Here is a 23,932-nt window from a genome sequence, read left to right on the forward strand (position 1 = left end):
GATCTTAATGAATAGTCAAGCAAAGTTAATTAGGAAATGATGATGTAGCTATATGGTCAATTGCTGTTCCTGTTAAAGTAACAGATCATATCAGGTCTTAATGAGGTCTTCATTCTTTGAGTTAATGTTGACATACTTTACTAAACACAGCTATTTACTACGCATGATGAAAGGGCAAAGGCTGCTGAAGCCTTTTAGAATCAGGTTCCAATTCCATGTGATCTGATATCTGTATGATCCAGTTCCTTTTGCACCCGTTTAGAAGCTATTCTTGGAGTTAAGATAGATATAGTCCTTTACTCTACACCTGTTCCTTATATTCCCATGATTCACACAGCAAGTAATTTGGGTGGAGAATGCACTGACGAGAAAATACAGCAGAAGCAGGTTCAATTAAGGCATTCAAGAGATGTCAAATGATCATTTGAATAGAGGTAGTGTGCAAGGTTATGGGATAAAGCAGAAGATTGGCACGAGATAATGATTTTCCTTTGAAGAGCCAGTGCAGGCACAGTGAGCTGAATGGCTTCCTTCCATGCCCTTACAACATGTGATTTTCAGTAAAAATGACAGCAGATTTGGGACGTGGCAACTGAGTTTTATGCTAATTTTTCCCCGCTAGGCTAGTACAGTGACAATATTCTTGAGCTCATAATCCAGGGCTCAGACCAAGACTATGGAGAGATTTAAGTTTATAATTCAATGAATACACCTGGAATGTCTATGCCGAGTAATGCTGTCACAAAACTATCAATGTTGTTGTAGTGACCCATCTGCCATCCTATTCTGGCCTGACTGACAAGTGACTCCAGGCCCACAGCAATGTAGCTAATTCTGAAATGTCCTCTGGAATCATTTAGCAAACGAATAATTTCAAGGCAATGAGGATGCAGAACAAAAGTTGCCATCCAGTGATCCCAAAATTGCACAAAAGAATAATGAAAACAAATCTTGAGAGAACAGGTGATTTATTTAAGTACACATTCCCTGCATGACCACAGACATATGAATAACTTCTTCCAGCACCTTCCATGCAACAATCTCCCAGAAGGCAGCAAATGGTCAGTGAAGGAGAAAGAGAAAGAAACCCACACTGCTAACTGATACAGCAGTGAATCAATTCGCAGTTACATAAAACATAAAACATAGAACATTACAGCGCAGTACAGACCCTTCGGCTCTCGATGTTGCGCCACCCTGTCATACTAATCTGAAACCCATCCCACCTCCACTATTCCATGTACGTCCATATGCCTGTCCAATGACGACTTAAATGCACTTAAACTTGGTGAATCTACTACCATTGCAGGCAAAGCATTCTATACCCTTACTACTCTCTGAGTAAAGAAACTACCTCTGACATCTGTCTTATACCTATCTCCCCTCACTTTAAAGTTGTGTACCCTCGTGTTTGCCGGCCCATACTTGGAAAAAGGCTCTCCCTGTCCACCCTATCTAACCCTCTGATTATCTTGTATGTCTTTTTTAAGTCACCTCTCAACTTTCTTCTCTCGAACGAGAACAGCCTCAAGGCCCTCAGCCTTTCCTCGTAAGCCATTCCTTCCATACCAGGCAACATCCTAGTAAATCTCTTCTGCACCCTTTCCAAAGCTTCCACATCCTTTTTATAATGCGGTGACCAGAACTGTACACAATACTCCAAATGTGGCCGTAGCAGAGCTTTGTACAGCTGCAGCATAACCTCCTGGTTCCGGAACTCAGTCCCTCTATTAACAAAGGCCAAAACACTGTATGACTTCTTAACAACCTTGTCAATCTGGGTGGCAACTTTCAAGGATCTGTGTACATGAACACCGAGATCTCTCTGCTCATCTGCACTCCCAAGAATCTTACCATTAGCCCAGTACTTTGCATTCCGATTACTCCGTCCAAAGTGTGTCACCTCACACTTGTCCACATTAAATTCCATTTGCCACCTCTCAGCCCAGCTCTGCATCCTACCTATTTCTCTCTGCAACCTACTACATCCTTCGTCACTATCCACAACTCCACCGACCTTAGTGTCGTCCGCAAATTTACTAACCCACCCTTCTAAGCGCTCATCCAGGTCATTTATAAAAATGACAAACAGCAGTGGACCCAACACCGACCCTTGCGGGACACCGCTAGTAACTGGACACCAAGATGAACATGTTCCAGCAACTACATTCCTCTGTTTTCTTTCAGCAAGCCAATTACTGATCCAAACGGCTATGTCTCCCACAATCCCATTCCTCCGCATTTTGTATAATAGCCTACTGTGGGGAATCTTATCGAACGCCTTGCTGAAATCCATATACACCACATCAACCGGTTTACTCTCATCTACCTGTTTGGTCACTTTGTCAAAAAACTCAATAAGATTCGTTAGGCACAACCTACCCTTCACAAAACCATGCTAATTGTCCCTGATCAGATTATTCTTTTCCAGATGGTTATAAATCCTATCTCTTATAACCTTTTTCAACACTTTACCAACAACTGAAGTGAGACTCACTGATCTGTAATTACCTGAGTTGTCTCTGCTATCCTTTTTGAACAAGGGAACCACATTTGCTATCCTCCAGTCCTCAGGCACTATTCCTGTAGACAATGATTATTTGAAGATCAATGCCAAAGGCTCGGCAATCTCTTCCCTTGCTTCCCAGAGGATCCTAGGATAGATCCCATCCGGCCCAGGACTTGTCTACTTTCACACTCTGCAGTATTTCTAATACCCCATCCTTGTGAACCTCAATCTCTTCTAGTCTAGATGCAAGTATCTCTGTATCTTCCTCGCCAACATTTTCATTTTCTATAGTGAACACTGTCAAAAATATTTATTTAGTGCTTCCCCTATCTCCTCTGACTCCACACACAACTTCCTACTATTATCCTTGATTGGCCCTAATTTAAATCTCGTCATTCTTTTATTCCTGTCATACCTATGGAAAGCCTTAGGGTTAACCCTGATCCTATCCGCCAACAACTTCTCATGTCTCCTCCTGGCTCTTCTGAGCTCTCTTTTTAGGTCCTTCCTGACTTCCTTGTAACCCTCAAGCGCCCTCAGTTTTCACATTCTGTCCTAACATATACCTTCTTCTTCTTCTTGACCAGGGATTCCACTCCCTTAGTAAACCACGGCTCACGCGTTCTATATCTTCCTCCCTGCCAGGTACATACTTATCTAGGACACACAGGAGCTTTTGCTTGAATAAGCTCCACATTTTTAATGTGCTCATCCCCTGCAGTTTCCTTCCCCATTCTACGCTTCCTAAATCTTTCCTAATTGCATCGTAATTTCCCTTCCCCCAGCTGTAACTCTTGCTCGGTGGAGTACACCTATCCCTTTCCATCATTAAAATAAACCTGACAGAATTGTGATCGCTGTCTCCAAAGTGCTCACCTACTTCCAAATCTAACACCTGGCCAGGCTCGTTACCCAGTACCAAATCTAAAGTAGCTTCGCCCGTTGTAGGCCTGTCTACATACCGTGTCAGGAAGCCCTCCTGCACACACTGGACAAAAACTGATCCATCTATAGTACTCGTACTGTAGTGATCCCAGTCAATATTTGGATAGTTGAAGTCCCCCATGACAACTACCCTGCCTCTCTCAGTCCTATCGTGAATCATCTTTGCTATCCTTTCCTCTACATCTCTGGGACTATTCGGAGGCCTATAGAAAACTCCCAGCATGGTGATTTCTCCTTTCCTGTTTCTAAGCTCAGCCCATACTACCTCAATTAGCGTGTCCCCAAACATCCTTTCTACAACTGTAATATTGTTCCTGACCAACAATGCCACACCGCCCCCACTATTACCATCTTTTATGTTCTTTCTGAAACATCTGAATCCCGGAACCTGCAACAGCCATTCCTGTCCCTGCTCTATCCATGTCTCCATAATGGCCACAACATCGAAGTCCCAGGTACCAACCCACGCTGCCAGTTTACCCACTTTATTTCGGATGCTCCTCGCGTTGACGTATACACACTTCAATCCAGGTTCTCGCTTGCCAGTGTCAGATACTTGATTTTGGAACTCCCTACTCTCATCCTCTTCTGTACCATCCTAAAAGTTTGGTTCCCATCCCCCTGCTGACTTAGTTTAAATCCACCTTAATAGCATTATTGAATTTCCCACCCAGGGTATTGGTACCCCTCTGGTTTAGAGGAAGACCATCCTGCTTGTAGAGGTCCCACCTACCCCAGAAAAAGCTCCAATTATCCAAAAACCCGAAACCCTCCCTCCTGCACCATCCCTATCGCCACGTGTTAGACTTCTTTCTCTCCCTATTCCTCACCTCACTAGCACGTGGCACAGACAGTTGCGGCCATTGCTGTTTGATTCATGTGTCCCTGGACATCGGAGTGCAACTAGGAAAACTTGATAAACAGTGAAATTCACAACTGATCTTGGTGGAACCTATGTGGGAGAGCTCACAGCACAGGAACAGATAAGTACATAACTTTTAAGTGTAGCCTTGCTGTAAATCTTCAATAGTGAGGAGAGTGGGTTCTTTCTTGATTATATGTTTTATTGAGATGTCTGTTGATTAACTTTTTTAAAAATATAAGCCATAATTATTAAGTTAGCCTGCAGCAGTTCTGTTTTAGACATAAGATGATTATATTTTCTGGGTCTGTGGATTGTGAAGGAGCAAAGGTATCCTTCAGTAGAGGGATATACTCTTAGAACATAGAACATAGAAGAATACAGCGCAGTACAGGCCCTTTGGCCCTCGATGTTGCGCCGATCCAAGCCCACCTAACCTACACTAGCCCACTATCCTCCATATGCCTATTCAATGCCCGTTTAAATGCCCATAAAGAGGGAGAGTCCACCACTGCTACTGGCAGGGCATTCCATGAACTCATGACTCGCGGAGTAAAGAATCTACCCCTAACATCTGTCCTATACCTACCACCCCTTAATCTAAAGCTATGCCCCCTCGTAATAGCTGACTCCATAAGTGGAAAAAGGTTCTCATGGTCAACCCTATCTAAACCCTAATCATCTTGTACACCTCTATCAAGTCACCCCTAAACCTTCTCTTCTCCAATGAAAACAGCCCCAAGTGCCTCAGCCTTTCCTCATACAATCTTCCTACCATACCAGGCAACATCCTGGTAAACCTCCTCTGCACCCGTTCCGGTGCCTCCACATTCTTCTTATAGTATGGCGACCAAAACTGCACACAATACTCCAGACGCGGCCGCACCAGAGTCTTATACAACTGCAACATGACCTCAGGGCTCCGGAACTCAATTCCTCTACCAATAAAAGCCAGTACGCCATATGCCTTCTTCACCGCACTATTTACCTGGGTGGCAACTTTCAGAGATCATGGACACCAAGATCCACACTACCAAGTATCCGACCATTAGCCCAGTACCCCATCTTTTTGTTACTCTTACCAAAGTGAATCACCTCACACTTACCTACATTGAACTCCATTTGCCACCTTTCTGCCCAGCTCTGCAACTTATCTATATCCCGCTGTAACCTGACAAATCCTTCCTCACTGTCAACAACTCCACCGACTTTCGTATCATCCGCAAACTTGCTCACCCAACTTTCTAGCCCCTCCTCCAGGTCATTTATGAAAATGACAAACAGCAATGGTCCCAAAACAGATCCTTGCGGAACACCGCTAGTAACTGCACTCCAAGATGAACCTTTACCATCAACTACTACCCTCTGTCTTCTTCCAGCCAGCCAATTCCTAATCCAAACCTCCAACTCACCCTCAATGCCATACCTCCGTATTTTTTGCAGTAGCCTACCATGGGGAACCTTATCAAATGCCTTACTAAAACACCTTACTTCTTGTCAGATGTGGGAGTTTAAAGAGAGTTTACATGTTACTGAGGATTATGTCTGTAAGAAATGTCTTTGGTTGCGAGTCCTAACAGATTGAATGGATCAGTTGGAGTGACAGTCAGAGGCAACAAGGAATTTACAAGAGCAAGGGGGGTGTGATGAATGGCAGTTATAGGAAGGGAGAAAAACTGCAGATACAGTCGGATAGATGCGTTATCTCCAGGAAAGATAGGAGAGGTAGGCAACTAGTGCAGGAGTCTTCTGTGGCTATCCCTATTTCAAACAAATATGCTGTTTTGGAAAATGTAGCGGGTGACGGACCCTCAGGGGAATGTAACACAAAGAGCCAAGTTTCTGGTTTCAAGACAGGCTCTAATGTAATGAAGGGTATGTCAGGTTCCAAGCGATCGATTGTGATAGGGGACTCTCTAGTCAGAGGCACAGTCAGACGTTTCTGCAGTCAGCAGCAAAAAATCAGAATGGTGTGTTGCCTCCCTGGTGCCAGGATCAAGGATGTCTCAGAAAGGGTGCAGAATGTTCTCAAGGGGGAGAGGGACCAGCAGGAGGTCATTGTACACATTGGACCCAACAACATAGGAAGGGAAAAGGATGAGATTCTAAAGGGCGAATATAGAAAGTTAGGCAGGAATTTAAAAAGGAGGCCCTTGTGAGTAGTAATATCTGGAATACTCTCAGTTCTACAAGCTAGGGAGGGCAGGAATAGGAGGATAGAACAAATAGATGTGTGGCTGGGGAACTGGTGCATGGGAGAAGGGTTCACATTTTTAGATCATTGGAATCTCTTCTGGGGTAGAAGTGACCTGTACAAGAAGGATGGATTGGAACGGGGCTAATATACTGGCAGGGAGGTTTTCTAGAGCTGCTCAGGAGAATTTAAACTAGTAAAGGTGAGCGGGTGTGACCCAGGCAGATAGTGAGGAAAGAGATCAATTTGAGGCTGATACAGTTGGGAAAAGAAGTGAGTCAAACAGTCAGGGCAGGTAGGGACAAAGCAGAGAACAAGGTAAAACTGATAAATTAAACTGCAATTACTTCAATACAAGAGGCCGAACAGGGAAGGCAGATTAACTCAAGGCACAGCGAGGAAGATGGGACCTGGGTATCATAGCAATTACAGAAACATGGCTCAGGGATGGACAGGACTAGCAGCTTAATGTTCCAGGATACAAATGCTATAGAAAGGATAGAAAGGGGGGCAAGAGCAAAAGGGGAATGGTGTTTTTGATAAGGGATAGCATTACAGCTGTACTCGGTGAGGATATTCCTGGGAATATATTCAGGGAAGTTATTTGGGTGGCACTGAGAAATAAGAAAGGGATGATCACCTTTTTGGGACAGTATATTAGACCCTGTGGTGAAACGGTTAAAAATTATGTCCCAATACATGTGTGAATCTAACCGGAATGGAGGTGTTGCTTAGTCCCGTGTGAATCTTATTACACACCTCCCCGTGTGAATCTTCTTATCTGTATGTAACCAGAATGGAATGTGTTTTTTAGCCTTGCTCTGCTGTTCACATGAATGTTTATATCTGGAAAAGAGTATATCAGCTGGAAAAGTCTCCAGTTCGGTGAGTCTGCTCCGGGGTTACGTTTAACCGCCGAGCGTGGGTTGTTGGCAACCGCTCTACGAGAACTGACGGCTCCCAGTTCCGGTAACATGTAGAGTGAGTATAAGCCAGACCCGTTGTTTGGACCTGGTTGTGGCGATGCTGCGGGGAATAAAATGCCCATATTCTAGCAGACTCGCCTCTTGGTCGTTTGTTCTGTGTCAGACTACTCTCCTACGAACCTGACCTTGAGAATTTTTTAAAACATTTGGCGTAGTCGAGCAGGGTCAATCGCAATTGAGGAGAGATTTTGATACAGAACAATGTTTTGGAAAAAGACTAAGAAACCAGAAGAACAAACTGTGGAGGTCCCGACCGTCCCGGGATGGCATGGATGTGGGCATGTACGTGGCAGTTTGTTTGAGAGAGGATCCCAGTCCTGCCGAAGAACCCCTTGCCTGGGGTACAGCGGAGGATGTGGGCATGTCCAAAAAGCTGAAGCGGAGTTAACAGAATTGAATGGGATTGAACTGAACTGAACTGAGTGGAACTGAAGTGAATCAAATTGAACGGAACAAAATGGAACTGAGCTAAATTGAATTGAAATGGACGGAACTGAATTGAACACAATTGAATTGAACTGAACAGACCTGAACTGAGCTGAATTGAACTACACTGAATTGACTGAACTGAAATTAACTGAAACGAATTGAACTGAATTAATCATAATGTAACACATGTATTGGGCCAAGCAGTGGAATGTGGTGTAAAATTATGTCCCAATACATGTGTGAATCATAATGTAACACATGTATTGGGCCAAGCAGTGGAATGTGGTGAAACGGTTAAAAATTATGTCCCAATACATGTGTGAATCTAACCGGAATGGAGGTGTTGCTTAGTCCCGTGTGAATCTTATTACACACCTCCCCGTGTGAATCTTCTTATCTGTATGTAACCAGAATGGAATGTGTTTTTTAGCCTTGCTCTGCTGTTCACATGAATGTTTATATCTGGAAAAGAGTATATCAGCTGGAAAAGTCTCCAGTTCGGTGAGTCTGCTCCGGGGTTACGTTTAACCGCCGAGCGTGGGTTGTTGGCAACCGCTCTACGAGAACTGACGGCTCCCAGTTCCGGTAACATGTAGAGTGAGTATAAGCCAGACCCGTTGTTTGGACCTGGTTGTGGCGACGCTGCGGGGAATAAAATGCCCATATTCTAGCAGACTCGCCTCTTGGTCGTTTGTTCTGTGTCAGACTACTCTCCTACGAACCTGACCTTGAGAATTTTTTAAAACAGACCCCTTAAGAGTCAGCGGAAAATTGAGAAACAAATTTGTTCAGAAGATTAAAGTTATCTGTAAGAATAATAGAGTGGTTATGGTAGGGGATTTTAATTTTACAAACATAGACTAGGACTGTCATAGTGGGAATGGTATAGATGGAGAGGAATTTGTTAAGTGTGTACAAGAAAATTTTCTGATTCAGTATGTGGATATACCTACTAGAGAATGTGCAAACCTTGAACTACTCTTGGGAAATAAGGCAGAGCAGGTGTCTGAGGCATCAGAGGGGGAGCACATTGGGGCCAGCGACCATAATTATATTAGTTTTAAAATAGTGATGGAAAAGGATAGACTGGATCAAAAAGTTGAAGTTCTAAATTGGAGGAAGGTCAATTTTGATGGTATTAGGCAAGTACTTTCAAAAGCTGATTGGATGCAGATGTTCACAGGTAAAGGGATGGCTGGAAAATGGGAAGCCTTCAGAAATGAGATAACGAGAGTGCAGAGACAGTATATTTCTGTTCGGGTGAAAGGAAAGGCTAGTAGGTATAGGGAATGCTGGATGACTAAAGAAATTGAGGGTTTGGTTAAGAAAAGAAGGAAGCATATAGAAGAAGAAGAAGAATACAGCGCAGTACAGGCCCTTTGGCCCTCGATGTTGCGCCGATCCAAGCCCACCTAACCTATACTAACCCACTATCCTCCATATACCTATCCAATGCCCGCTTAAATGCCCATAAAGAGGGAGAGTCCACCACTGCTGCTGGCAGGGCATTCCATGAACTCACGACTCGCTGAGTGAAGAACCTACCCCTAACTTCAGTCCTATATCTACCCCCCCTTAATTTAAAGCTATGCCCCCTTGTAATACCCGACTCCATACGCGGGAAAAGGTTCACACTGTCAACCCTATCTAACTCCCTAATCATCTTGTACACCTCAATCAAGTCACCCCTAAACCTTCTTTTCTCTAATGAAAACAGCCCCAAGTGTCTCAGTCTTTCCTCATACGATCTTCCTTCCATACCAGGCAACATCCTGGTAAACCTCCTCTGCACCCGTTCCAGTGCCTCCACATCCTTCCTATAGTATGGCGACCAAAACTGCACACAATATTCCAGATGCGGCCGCACCAGAGTCTTATACAACTGCATCATGACCTCAGGACTCCGGAACTCAATTCCTCTACCAATAAAAGCCAGTACGCCATATGCCTTCCTCACCGCACTATTTACCTGGATGGCAACTTTCAGAGATCTGTGTACATGGACACCAAGATCCCTCTGCTCATCCACACTACCAAGTATCCGACCATTAGCCCAGTACCCCATTATTTTGTTATTCTTCCCAAAGTGAATCACCTCACATTTAGCTACATTGAATTCCATTTGCCACCTTTCTGCCCAGCTCTGCAGCTTCTCTATATCCTGCTGTAACCTGCCACATCCTTCCTCACTGTCAACAACTCCTCCGACTTTCGTATCATCCGCAAACTTGCTCACCCAACCTTCTAACCCCTCTTCCAGGTCATTTATAAAAATGACAAAAAGCAATGGTCCCAAAACAGATCCTTGCGGAACACCGCTAGTGACGGCACTCCATGAAGAAACTTTGCCATCAACTACTACCCTCTGTCTTCTTCCATCCAGCCAATTCCTAATCCAAACCTCCAACTCACCCTCAATGCCATATCTCCGTATTTTCTGCAGTAGCCTACCATGGGGAACCTTATCAAACGCCTTACTAAAATCCATATATACCACATCTACCGCTTTCCCCTCATCAACCTCCTTCGTCACCTTTTCAAAGAATTCAATAAGGTTTGTGAGGCACGACCTGCCCTTCACAAAACCATGCTGACTATCCTTGATCACATTATTCCTATCCAGATGTGCATAAATCCTATCCCTTACAATTCTCTCTAAGACTTTGCCCACAACAGAAGTGAGACTCACCGGCCTATAGTTACTAGGGTTATCCCTACTCCCCTTTTTGAACAAGGGAACCACATTTGCTATCCTCCAGTCTTCTGGCACTACTCCTGTAGACAAAGAGGACATAAAAATCAAGGCCAATGGCTCTGCAATCTCCTCCCTTGCTTCCCAGAGAATCCTAGGATAAATGCCATCAGGCCCAGGGGACTTATCTATTTTCACCTTTTCCAGGATTTCCAACACCTCTTCTCTACATACCTCAAAGCCATCCATTCTACTTATTTGTGACTCAGTATTCACATCGACGACAATGCCCTGTTCCTGAGGAAATACTGAAGAAAAGTATTCATTCAGTGTCTCCCCAATCTCTTCCGCCTCCACACGCAACTTCCCACTACTATCCTTGACTGGACCTATTCCTACCCTAGTCATTCTTTTATTCCTAACATACCTATAGAAAGCCTTAGGGTTTTCCCTAATCCTACCGACTTAGGACCTTTCATGTCCCCTCCTTGCTGCTCTTAGCTCTCTCTTCAGGTCCTTCCTGGCTACCCTATAACTCTCAATCGCCCCAATTGAACCTTCACGTCTCATCTTGAGATAGGCCGCCCTCTTCCATTTAACAAGGGATTCCAATTCCTTATTAAACCACGGCTCCCTCGCTCGACCCTTTCCTCCCTGCCTGACAGGTACATAATTATCAAGGACACTCAATAGTTGCTCCTTGAACAAGCTCCACATATCATTTACACTCTTGCCTTGGAGTCTACTTTTCCAAGCCACACATCCTAAGTCATGCCTCACCGCATCATAATTTCCCTGACCCCAGCTATAACTCTTGCCCTGTAGTACACACTTATCCCTCTCCATCACGAGAGTAAAAATCACCGAATTATGGTCACTATCCCCAAAGTGCTCACCTACCTCCAATTCTAACACCTGGCCTGGTTCGTTACCCAGAACCAAATCCAGTATGGCCTCACCTCTTGTTGGCCTGTCTACATATTGTGTCAGGAAACTCTCCTGCACACATTGAACAAACACTGACCCATCTAATGAACTTGAGCTATAGCTTTCCCAATCAATATCAGGAAAGTTAAAGTCCCCCATAACAACCACCCTATTACTGTCACTCATCTCCTGAATCACCTTCCCTATCCTTTCTTCTACGTTTCTAGGACTATTGGGAGGCCTGTAAAAGACTCCTAACAGGGTGACCTCACCTTTCCTATTCCGAACCTCAGCCCAAACTACCTCAGATGGCAAGTCCTCATCCATGGTCCTTTCCACCACTGTAATACTATCTTTGACAAGCAATGCCACACCTCCCCCTCTTTTACCCCCACCTCTGACCCTACTAAAACATTTAAAACCTGGAACCTGCAACAGCCAATCCTGTCCCTGTTCTAGCCATGTCTCTGTAATAGCCACAACATCGAAGTCCCAGGTACCAACCCACGCTGCAAGTTCACCTACCTTATTTCGTATACTTCTTGCATTGAAGTATACACACTTCAAGCCACTTTCCTGTTTACAGACACCCTCCTTGGAAATTGATGCCATGTTCCTAACCTCCCTACACTCCAGGTCCTGCACCCTGAAGCTACAATCTGGGTTCCCATGCCCCTGCAGAGTTAGTTTAAACCCCCCCCAAGAGCACTAGCAAACCTCCCCCCAAGGATACTGGTGCCCCTCAGGTTCAGGTGTAGACCATCCTGTTTATAGAGGTCCCATCGTCCCCAGAAAGAACCCCAGTTATCCAAAAACCGGAATCCCTCCCTCCTGCACCATCCCTATAGCCACGCATTTAAGTGTTCTCTTTCCCTATTCCTCGAATCTCTATCACGTAGCACGGGTAACAAACCAGAGACAACAACTCTGTTCGTTCTAACTCTGAGCTTCCAACCTAGCTCCCTGAAAGCCTGTCTAACATCCTCAGCACTCCTCCTACCTTGTCAAGTATAGACAAGATAGATAGAATGAATCCTTAGGAGAGTAGAAAGGTAGTAGGAGTATATTTAAGAGGGAAATCAGGAGGGCAAAAAGGGGATATGTAATAGCTTTGGCAAATAGAGTAAAGGAGAATCCAAAGTGTTTTTACCAATACATTAAGGACAAAAGGATCATAGGGAGAGAATAGGGCCCCTCAAAGATCAGCAAGGCAACCTTTGTGCGGAGCTGCAGGAGATGGGGGAGATACTAAACAAGTATTGTGCATCAATATTTACTGTGGAGAAGGACATGGAAGATATAAAATGTTGGGAAATAGATAGTGACATCTTGAAAAATGTCCATGTTACAGAGGAACAGGTGCTGCATGTCTTGAAATTCATAAAAGTGGATAAATCCCCAGGACCTGATCAGGTTACCCTAGAACGCTGTGGGAAGCAAGGGAAGTCATTGCTGGGCCCCTTGCCGAGCTATCTGTATCATCGATAGTCACAGGTGAGGTGCCGGAAGACTGGAGGTTGGCTAACGTGGTACGATTTAATAAAGAGAGATATAAAAAGCCAGGGAACTATAGACCGGTGAGGTTAACGTCAGTGATGGACAAGTTGTTAGAGGGAATTCTGAGGGATAGGATGTATATGTATTTGGAAAGGCAAGGACTGATTAGGGATCGTCAGCATAGCTTTGTGCATGGGAAATCATGTCTCACAAACTTGATTGAGTTTTTTTGAAGAAATAACAAAGAGGATTGATATGGGCAAAGTGGTAGACATGATCTATGTGGACTTTAGTAAGCCGTTTGACAAGGTTCCCCATGGGAACTAGTTAGCAAGGTTAGATCTCATGGAAAACAGGGAGAACCAGCCATTTGGATACAGAACTGGCTCAAATGTAGAAGACTGAGGGTGGTGGTGGAGGGTTGCTTTTCAGACTGGCGGCCTGTGACCAGTGGAATGCCACAAGGATCGGTGCTGGGTCCATTACTTTTCATCATTTATATAAATGATTTGGATGTGAACATAGGAATGATTAGTAAGTATGCAGATGAAACCAAAATTGGAGGTGTTGTGGACAGCGAAGAAGGTTACCTCAGAGTACAATGGGATCTTAATCAGATGAGCGAATGGGCTGAAGAGTGGCAGATGGAGTTTCATTTAGATAAATGCAAAGTGCTGCATTTTGGTAAAGCAAATCAGAGCAGGACTTATACACTTAATGGTAAGTTCCTGGGGAGTGTTGCTGAACAAAGAAACCTTGGAGTTCAGGTTCATATTTCGTTGAAAGTAGAGTCTCAGGTAGATAAGATAGTGAAGAAGGCATTTGATATGCTTTCCTTTATTGGTCAGAAAATTCAGTATAGGAGTTGGGAGGTTACTGGAAGGATGTTGTGAAACTTAAAAGGGTTCAGAAAAGATTTACAAGGATGTTGCTAGGGATGTAGGATTTGAGCTATAGGGAGAGGCTGAACAGGCTGGGACTGTTTTCCCTGGAATGTCAGAGGTTGAGGGTGACCTTATAAAGGTTTATAAAATCATGGATAGGATAAGTAGACAAAGTTCTTTCCCTGAGGTGAGAGAGTCCAGAACTTAAAGGCATGGATTTAGGGTTAGAGGGGAAAGATATAAAAGGGACTCAAGGGGTAACCTTTTCATGCAGATGGTGCGTTTATGGAATAAGCTGCCAGAGGAAGTGGTGTAGGCTTGTGCAATTGCAGCATTTTAAAGGCATTTGTATGGGTATATGAATAGGAAGGGTTTAGAGGGATATGGGCCAAGTGCTGGCAAATGGGACTACGTAGCTTAGGATATTTGGTTGTGCATGGATGAGTTGGACCGAAGAGTCTGTTGCCATGCTTTACATCTCTGTGACTCTATGACTCTGCAAGTGCAGAATGCAATATCAAAGAGCTCTGCTGAAACAGAGTAGAGTCAGGGAAGACAGAATACAATTTGTTTAAAGTACTGAATGTTCAGCTTGAATGCAGGTGAATAGATGAGTAGATGAATGAGTAAATGAATAAAGTGATAGGATTTTATTATTCAATAGGCAATGTGGGCTTTGCCAGCTGTGCCAACATTCAGTGCCCATCCCAGTTTCAACTACCACTTTTGTTATATATTTATCCAAATGCATTTATGGGATGTGGGTAATGCTGGTTGGTTCAGTATTTATTGGGCATCCCTAGCTGCCCACAAGAAACATAGGAATTAGGAGTAAGCTGTTCAGTCCTTTGAGTCTGCCCCACCGTTCGATACAATCATGGATGATCCTCTATCTCAATGCCATATTCCTGCTTTCTGTCTATATTCATTAAGGTCCTTAAAATCCAAAAAGTAATCAATCTATTTCTTGAATATACTCAATGACCCACCCTACACAGCCTTTTGTGGTAGCAAATTCTACATCGTCTGCGTGAAAGAATGTTTTGTCATTCTCATTCTCAATGGCTTATTCAGTGTCCCCCTAATTCTAGAAACCCCAACCAGGGAACACAACCTCCCTGCAGTACGTCTATCTACCCCTGTTAGAATTACATATGTTTCAATCAAACCACAAGTATTTGAATAGGAGGGGTTTGGAGGGATATGGGCCAGGTGCTGTCAGGTGGGACTGGATTGGATTGGGATATCTGGTCGGCATGGGCAAGTTGGACAGAAGGGTCTGTTTCCATGCTGTACCTCTCTATGACTATGACACTTTTCATTCTTCAAAATACTAGTGAATACAATCCTAGTTGAATCAATCCCTTCTCACATGACAGTCTTGCCAAATCTGATATCAGCCCAGTGAAGCTATCTCTATGGCAAGTATATCCTATCTGCATGCAATACTCCAGGTGTAGTTTCACCAAGGCCCTGTATAACTATAGTGAAATATCTCTATATCTGAAATGAAGTCCTCTTGCAATGAAAGCCAACATATCATCTGCATTGCTAATTTCGTGCTGAAGGAGAAAGTGAGGACTGCAAATGCTGGAGATCAGAGCTGAAAATGTGTTGCTGGAAAAGCGCAGCAGGTCAGGCAGCATCCAAGGAGCAGGTGAATCGATGTTTCGGGCATGAGCCCTTCTTCAGGAATGAGGAAAGTGTGCCAAGCAGGCTAACATAAAAGGTAGGGAGGAGGGACTTGGGGGAGGGGCGTTGGAAATGCGATAGGTGGAAGGAGGTTAAGGAGAGGGTGATAGGCCGGAGTGGGGGTGGAGGCAGAGAGGTCAGGAAGAAAATTGTAGGTTAGGAAGGTGGTGCTGAGTTCGAGGGTTGGGACTGAGACAAGGTGGGGGGAGGGGAAATGAGGAAACTGGAGAAATCTGAGTTCATCCCTTGTGATTGGAGGGTTCCTAGGCGGAAGATGAGGCACTCTTCCTCCAGCCGTCGTGTTGCTATGGTCTGGCGATGGAGGAGGCCAAGGACCTGCATGTCCTTGGTGGAGTGGGAGGGGGAGTTGAAGTGTTGAGCCACGGGGTGGTTGGGTTGGTTGGTCCGGGTGTCCCAGAGGTGTTCTCTGAAACGTTCCGCAAGTAGGCAGCCTGTCTCCTCAATATAGAGGAGGCCACATCGGGTGCAGCGGATGCAGTAAATGATGTGTGTGGAGGTGTAAGTGAATTTGTGGCGGATATGGAAGGCTCCTTTGGGGCCTTGGAGGGAAGTAAGGGGGGAGGTGTGGGCGCAAGTTTTGCATTTCTTGCGGTTGCAGGGGAAGGCGCCGGGAGTGGAGGTTGGGTTGGTGGGGAGTGTGGACCTGATGAGGGAGTCACGGAGGGAGTGGTCTTTTTGGAACGCTGATAGGGGAGGGGAGGGGAATATATCCCTGGTGGTGGGGTCCGTTTGGAGGTGGCGTAAATGACAAGAGATGAACTCAGATTTCTCCTGAAACGTCGATTCTCCTGCTCCTTGGATGCTGCCTGACCTGCTACGCTTTTCCAGCAACACATTTTCAGCTCTAATTTCTTGCTGAACCTACCTGATAACTTTCAATAATTGGTGTACAAGATCCCTCTGCATATCCATGTTTTCTAATATATTGTCATTTAAATAACATATTATGTTTCTGTTTCTCACACCAAAGTGTATAATTTCATATTTACTCATGATGTCGGCATCCATCATTTGTTTGTGAACACACTCTGAAGCCTACTTGTATCTGCCTCACAATTTACAATCTCGTAATTTTGTGTTGTCAGCCAAACTGGAAATGTTGTATTTGTTTCCTCATCCAAGTCATTTATATACCATGAATAGCTGGAATCCAAGCACTAGTTTACCAGCAATCACTCCCTGTCACTTGGGAAAAGACCCATTTACTTTCACCTTGTTTCCTCTCTGTCAATCTTTCATCAATGACAATATACTGTCATTGTGTGCTTTAACTTTGCCCACAAACATCTTATATGGTGTCTGATCAAAAACACTCTTGAAACCTAAAATTGTCACATCCACTGTTTCTCCCTTATCTATAGTACTTGCTACATCCTCAAACAACTCTGGCCAACTAATTAAACATGATTTCGCTTTCATTAATTTATGCAGGCTTTACCTAGCCACGTCAATGCTTCATAAGTGTTCTGTTATTACATCTTTTATGACAGACTCTAGCATTTTTGTCATTACTGACATTATGGTAACTTGTCAGTAATTCCATTTTTTTCACTTTAAACTTTTTTAAAAATATTAGAGTTACATTTGCACACTCCAATCTGTAGGAACTGCTCAATAGTCTATGGAATTTTGGAAGATGACCATTTATGCATCTAATATTTCCAGTTCCACTTCTTTTGATACTCTGGTATGTAGATTATCAGGCCTTGGGTATTTGTCAGCCTTTAACCTCATTACTTTCCCTTTCACTATTTTCTTACTAATACGGATTTCCTTCAATTCTGCTTGCTTACTAGACCTTGATTCCCTAACCTTTAAGAAGACTGAACTAAAGTTTGCATGCAATTTTTCTGCCAGTTCTCTATCCACATTATAACACACAACTTCTGACTGGAAGACACAAACATTTAATTTTACAAAATTTTTTTTCACGGATGAGGGTACAATTGAAGTCATGGGTCACATTTATCTACATGTAAGATGGACGAAAAAGTCTTAACTTGCAATAACACTGTGGAGGACGATTTCTCACAACATACAAATGATAGAGTCATATGTGTTTCTCCACAGAGGAGACATGTATAATTGTTGGAAACAGCATTAACTCTCAGGATTGAGAGAATTTTAGAATTCAGCAAAGAAGATCAAGATGTTTGATCGAGAGGGGGAAAGTAGAGTATAAAAGTAAAATCAGAGGTTACACAGAAAAACTGACCTTTAAAGCTTATTAAATATGTGAAGAGAAAAAAGACTAGCAAATACAGACATAGTCGGAAGTTGGGAAATTATCTTTGGAAACAAAGAAAGTTCAGAACACAATAACTTCCCAGAAATGTTAAAAGGGGAAGGAGAGACAAAACAAGAGAATTATAGACCAGTTACCCTAGCATCAGTAGTGAGGAAAATGAAAGTCTGAAAGACAAGACCAGAGAATCTCTGGAAAGCATTAATGGATTGGACAAAGTCAGTGTGTGTTGTGAAAAGCAAATCATATTCAACAAACCTACTGGAGATTTTTCAGGATGCAATAAGTCGAACAGTAAAGGGAGAACCTGTAGATGTGGTGTATTTGGATTTTCAAAAGGCTTTTGATAAGATCCCATGTAAGAGGTTAGTGGGCAAAGTTAAAACATGTGGGATGGAGTGATATCTTATCATGGATCAGGAACTAGTTCACAGGAAACAGAGAGTGGGAATAAATGGTCAATGACTATTCATATGAGGTTCAATGCTTGAACCCCATGATATATATAAGGGAATCAAATGCAATATTTCCAAGTTTGCTGATAAAACAAATTGAGGCAGGTTTGTGAGAGGTGAATCTGGATGAGATAATTCCTCTAGGAATGCCTTGGGTATCTTCTCCAATGGGTATATCTCATCTACTTCAGGCATCATCTCTAATGGTGAAGGATGTTGTACTGTATGTGTAATCACCAGCATTTACACTGTTCTGAGACTGTTTTACATTCACACACCATTTGGAAGTGATCTACAGCTTTGAAATGCAGTGTTCCTTACTGATTTTGGACATTGCCTGTACCTGAGACCCCTTAGCCCAGCAGCATTAACACTGGTTTCGAGACTATATCAGCCTGTCAAGTTCTCTAAGAATCTTATATGTTCCAGTGAGGTCTCCTCTCATTCTTCTATATTCCATGTCCAGGTCCAATCTATTCAACTCATAAGAGAGTTTGTTCATATTTGGTATCCACCTAGTGAACATTCTCTGGACTGCCTCCAATGCTGTACATCTTTCCTTAGAAAGACAGTATTCCAGCTGTGATCCTATTAGTGCTTTGAATGGTTATAACAAAAAAAACTGACTTTATATTCCATTCTTTTTGAAATAAAGGCCATTTGCCCTCCATTATCGGCTGAACTTGGATGCTCAATTTTTGTGAGGCATGGACATGGACTCCCAAATCCCTCAGCTAAGATTCTGGGGACCTGGGTTTGAATCCACTATGGCAGATGGTGGAATTTGAATTCAATTTTTTAAAAATCTGGAATTAGGAAACTACTGGTGACCATGAAATCATTGTCAAATATGGCAAAAACTCATCTGGTTCACTAACGTCCTTCAGGGAAGGAAATCTGCCATACTCACCTGGTCAGGCCTACATGAGACTTCAGACCCACAGCAATGTGGTTGACTCTCAATTGCTCTCTGAAATGGCCTAGCAACAACCTTGGCACCAGAAAAGACAACCACAGAAACAGCCCTGTCGATCCTGCAAAGTCCAAATTACTAACATCTAGGGTCTACCACCAAAGTGTCTCACAGACTAGTCAAGCAAACCTGCCATAGTCGTACTCACAGAATCATATCTTACAGAGAATGACCTAGACACCACCATCACCATCCTAAGATATGTTCTTCCCCTGGACAGGCCCAGCAGAGGTGGCAGCACAGCGTTATAAAGTTGGGAGGGAGTTGTCCTGGAAGTCCATAATGCTGACTCTGGACCTCATGAGGTCCAGGTCTTCAGGTTAAATGTGGATAATGAAACCTCCTGCTGATTATCACATTTCATCCTCCCAGCTGATCAGTGCAGCAGCATGGTGGCACAGTGGCTAGCACTGCTGCCTCATAGCGCCAGAGACCCAGGTTCAATTCCCGCCTCAGGCAACTGTCTGTGTGGAGTTTGCACGTTCTCCCCGTGTCTGCGTGGGTTTCCTCTGGGTGCTCCGTTTTCCTCCCACAGTCCCAAAATGTGCAGGTTAGGTGAATTGGCCATGCTAAATTGGGCATTGTGTTAGGTGAAGGGGTAAATGTAAGGGAATGGGTCTCTGTGGGTTGCTCTTCGGAGGGTCGATGTGAATTTGTTGGGCCGAAGAGCCTGTTTCCACACTGTAAGAAATCTAAATCGAAGTTCCGTACCCCTATGGGGGCCTCAATCGGGACCTTGAGTTCATGTCACACTACAGGTGACCACCATTGCACTATACACACACACACAGGCACTCCTATACAGACACTCACACACACCCTACAGACACACACATTCCCACACTCATACATGCATCCTCTCACAGACTTAGACACTCTACACCCACATACGCACACTTATACACACTCTCTCACATTCACAACCCCCCCATACCAGAGAGACAGACAGACACACACACACATACACACACAAAACCCACATGCACACACATATATATATATATGTTTGTGGGGTGAATTTGTACTTGCAGAGTTACATTGTACTTTGCTCAAAACTGCATTAATTCATGTAAGACTCTGTTAACTCACTTTTAAGATTAGAATCCGTCTAAACATTACGGCACAGACAGAGAACACAGGGGGCTAACACCTTCAAAATATTATCTGGCTAACACCAATTGTTACAGTTAATCTGAGAATGTAAATTTTTAAAAAAGGTTTTGTGATTTACAAATGAAAGAAGTAAAACTATCATGGTATTCAAACAGATGGGACGCTCAACAAACAATCAAGGTATTTTTCAATGTATAATTTCAGTTACATCACACTGTAAACTTTTGCTATAAATTCTGTGTCTTACAATTGTGTACTCCACAACCGCCTGATGAAGGAGCATCACTCCGAAAGCTAGTGCTTTCAATTAAACCTGTTGGACTATAACCTGGTGTTGTGTGATTTTTAACTTTGTACACAGCAGTCCAACACCGGCATCTCCAAATCATCCTCACTCGACTGATGAACAACACTTAGTGGAAGCACTGAGGATGGCAAGGGCACAAAATGTTCTCTGTGTGGGGGATTTTAATGTCCACCACCAAGTGTAGCTCAGCAGCAGTATCGAGCTGGTCAGGTCATAAAGGACAACCTGCTAGACTGGGTCTGTGGCACACAGGAAGATGGTTGTGATTGCTGGAGGCCACTCATCTCACCTTCAGGACATCTCCGTAATGTCCTAGGCCCTACCATCTTTTGCTGCTTCATTATTGACCTTCCCTCCATCATACGGTCAGGAATTGGGATGTCTGTTGACATCCCCTTCCTAGACCTCTCCATCTCTATGGAGAAAGTGAGGACTGCAGATGCTGGAGATCAGAGCTGAAAATGTGTTGCTGGAAAAGCTCAGCAGGTCAGGCAGCATCCAAGGAACAGGAGAATCGACGTTTCGGGCATAAGCCCTTCTTCAGGAATGAGGAAAGTGTGTCCGGCAGGCTAAGCTGGACCAACTCAACACGGACGTATACTATAAACCGACTGACTCCCACAGCTACCTAGATTACACCTCTTCCCACCCTGCCCCATGTAAAAACGGCATTCCATATTCCCAATTCCTTTGCCTTCGCCGCATCTGCTCCCAGGAGGACCAATTCCAATACCGAACAACCCAGATGGCCTCCTTCTTCAAAGACCGCAATTTCCCCTCAGACGTGGTTGATGATGCTCTCCACCGCATCTCCTCTACTTCCCGCTCCTCTGCCCTTGTACCCCGCCCCTCCAATCGCCACCAGGACAGAACCCCACTGATCCTCACCTACCACCCCACCAACCTCTAGATACATCGGATCATCCTTCGTCATTTCCGCCACCTCCAAACGGACCCCACCACCAAGGATATGTTTCCCTCCCCACCCCTATCAGCATTCCGGAAAGACCACTCCCTCCGCGACTCCGTTGTCAGATCCACACCCCCCACCAACCCAACCTCCGCTCCCAGCACCTTCCCCTGCAACCGCAAGAAATGCAAAACTTGCGCCCATACCTCTCCCCTCACTTCCCTCCAAGGCCCCAAGGGATCCTTCCATATCCGTCAGAAATTCACCTGCACCTTCACACACATCATTTACTGCATCCACTGCACCTGATGTGGCCTCCTATTCATTGGGGAGACAGGCCGCCTCCTTGCGGAACGTTTCAGAGAACACCTCTGGGACACCCGCACCAACCAACCCAACCACCCCGTGGCTCAACACTTCAACTCCCCCTCCCACTCCGTCAAGGACATGCAGGTCCTTGGCCTCCTCCATCGCCAGACCATGGCAACACGACGGCTGGAGGAAGAGCGACTCATCTTCCGCCTGGGAACCCTCCAACCACAAGGGATGAATGCAGATTTCTCCAGCTTCCTCATTTCCCCTCCCCCCACCTTTTCTCAGTCCCAACCCTCAGACTCAGCACCGCAATTCTTGACCTGCAATCTTCTTCCCGACCTCTCCGCCCCCACCCCCTCTCCAGTCTATCACCCTCACCTTAACCTCCTTCCACCTATCACATTCCCAACGCCCTCCCCCAAGTCCCTCCTCCCTACCTTTTATGTTAGTCTGCTTGGCACACCCTCCTCATTTCTGAAGAAGGGCTTATGCCCGAAACGTCGATTCTCCTTCTCCTTTGATGCTGCCTGACCTGCTGCGCTTTTCCAGCAACACATTTTTAAGCTCTAATCAATGGTGTTACCAATGATTACCAAATCCCCCATTATCCTAAGGGTTTACATTGACCACAAAATCAAATGGACTCACCACATAAACACAGTGGCTACAAGAGTTCAAGGCTAGGAATACTGCGGCAAGTAACTTACTCCCTGGCTCTCCAAGTCTGTCCACCATCTACAAGGCACTAGTAGGAATACTCCACACCGGCTTGAATTAGTGAACCTCCAACAGCACTCAAGAAGTTGACACCATCCAGGACAAAGAGGCCTGCTTGATTGGCACTACATGCACAAGCATCCACTCCCTCCATCACCGACGCTCAGTAGCAGCAGTGCATATTATCTACAAGATGCACTACAGAAATTCTGCAAAGATCCTCAGACAACACATTCCAAACTCACAACCACTTCCATCTAGAAGCAGATACATGGGTTCACCATCAACTTCACCAAACCAGATAGTGTTGAGACATCACTTGTTTGCATTCTGGGAATGTGCTGTACAATCAGTGTGGGTATCAAGGGCATTGTGGAAGAACTTGGTGTTAAACAATGGTCAGCTCCAAGCATTACATTACTGTAGTGTTTCCATCCCTCCTTCTTCCTCAAACCAAAAAAAAGGACAGTCAAGGTTCAGAGGAGAGGAGACAGAATATTGTGAGAGGAACATGAGCAGCGAGAGTTGCAACAGGTAAGGAATCTGAGCCTAAACAGATTTTGGAAACTGTTGTTAGAGAGTAGCAGGTAGGTTATAAGAAATTGATATTGGAGCAGAGAGCACCAGCAGTTTCAATTTAGTATTAGAAATATTTGATATTGTAAGGATTAATTAAGTTAAAAGGGTAAAATATGGTAGGAGAGTTACAGATCATAATCTACTCCTGGTGCTCAATGTGGGAAGCCAGGCACATTTCCAATGACCGGGACCTCCATGTGTGCAAGATGTGTCCTGGAATCCCAAGTTTCAGAGTTGGAACAGCATCTAGGGACACGATGGAATATTTGTGAGGCAGAAAGTACCACAGACTCAGACACCATAGTCAGGAAGGGAATGGGTGACCACTAGGCAGAGCAGGAGGGCTAGGCAGGCAGTGCAGGAATCTCCTGTGCTATATCCCTGCAAAATAGAAATACCATCTTGGATACTGTTCAGGTCACAGGTCTCACAGGGTAACAGCAGCAACCAAATTCATGGCACTATAGTTGGCTGTGCTGCAGAAGGAAGGAGAAATAGGCTTGAAATGCTATAGTATTTTTTTAGATAAGATTCCCTACAGTGTGGAAACCGGCCCTTCAGCCCAACAAGAGCTCACCGACCCTCCAAAGAGTAACCCACCCAGTTCCATTTCCCTCTGACTAATGCACCTAACACTACGGGCAATTTAGCATAGCCAATTCACCTGACATGCACATCTT

General features: G+C 44.4%; 1 protein-coding gene across 1 annotated transcript in view; it reads right to left on the reverse strand.

Moving 5' to 3' along the window:
* LOC122540182 (dynein axonemal heavy chain 8-like) overlaps window positions 1-23,932 on the reverse strand; it is a 1,370,012-nt gene that overhangs the window by 837,844 nt on the left and 508,236 nt on the right. The window lies entirely within an intron of this gene.

This window comes from Chiloscyllium plagiosum, unplaced genomic scaffold (genome assembly GCF_037043375.1).
Source record: "Chiloscyllium plagiosum isolate Xiang-an unplaced genomic scaffold, Cpla_swu_hap1 HiC_scaffold_3, whole genome shotgun sequence".
NCBI classification, from domain to species: Eukaryota; Metazoa; Chordata; class Chondrichthyes; order Orectolobiformes; family Hemiscylliidae; genus Chiloscyllium; species Chiloscyllium plagiosum.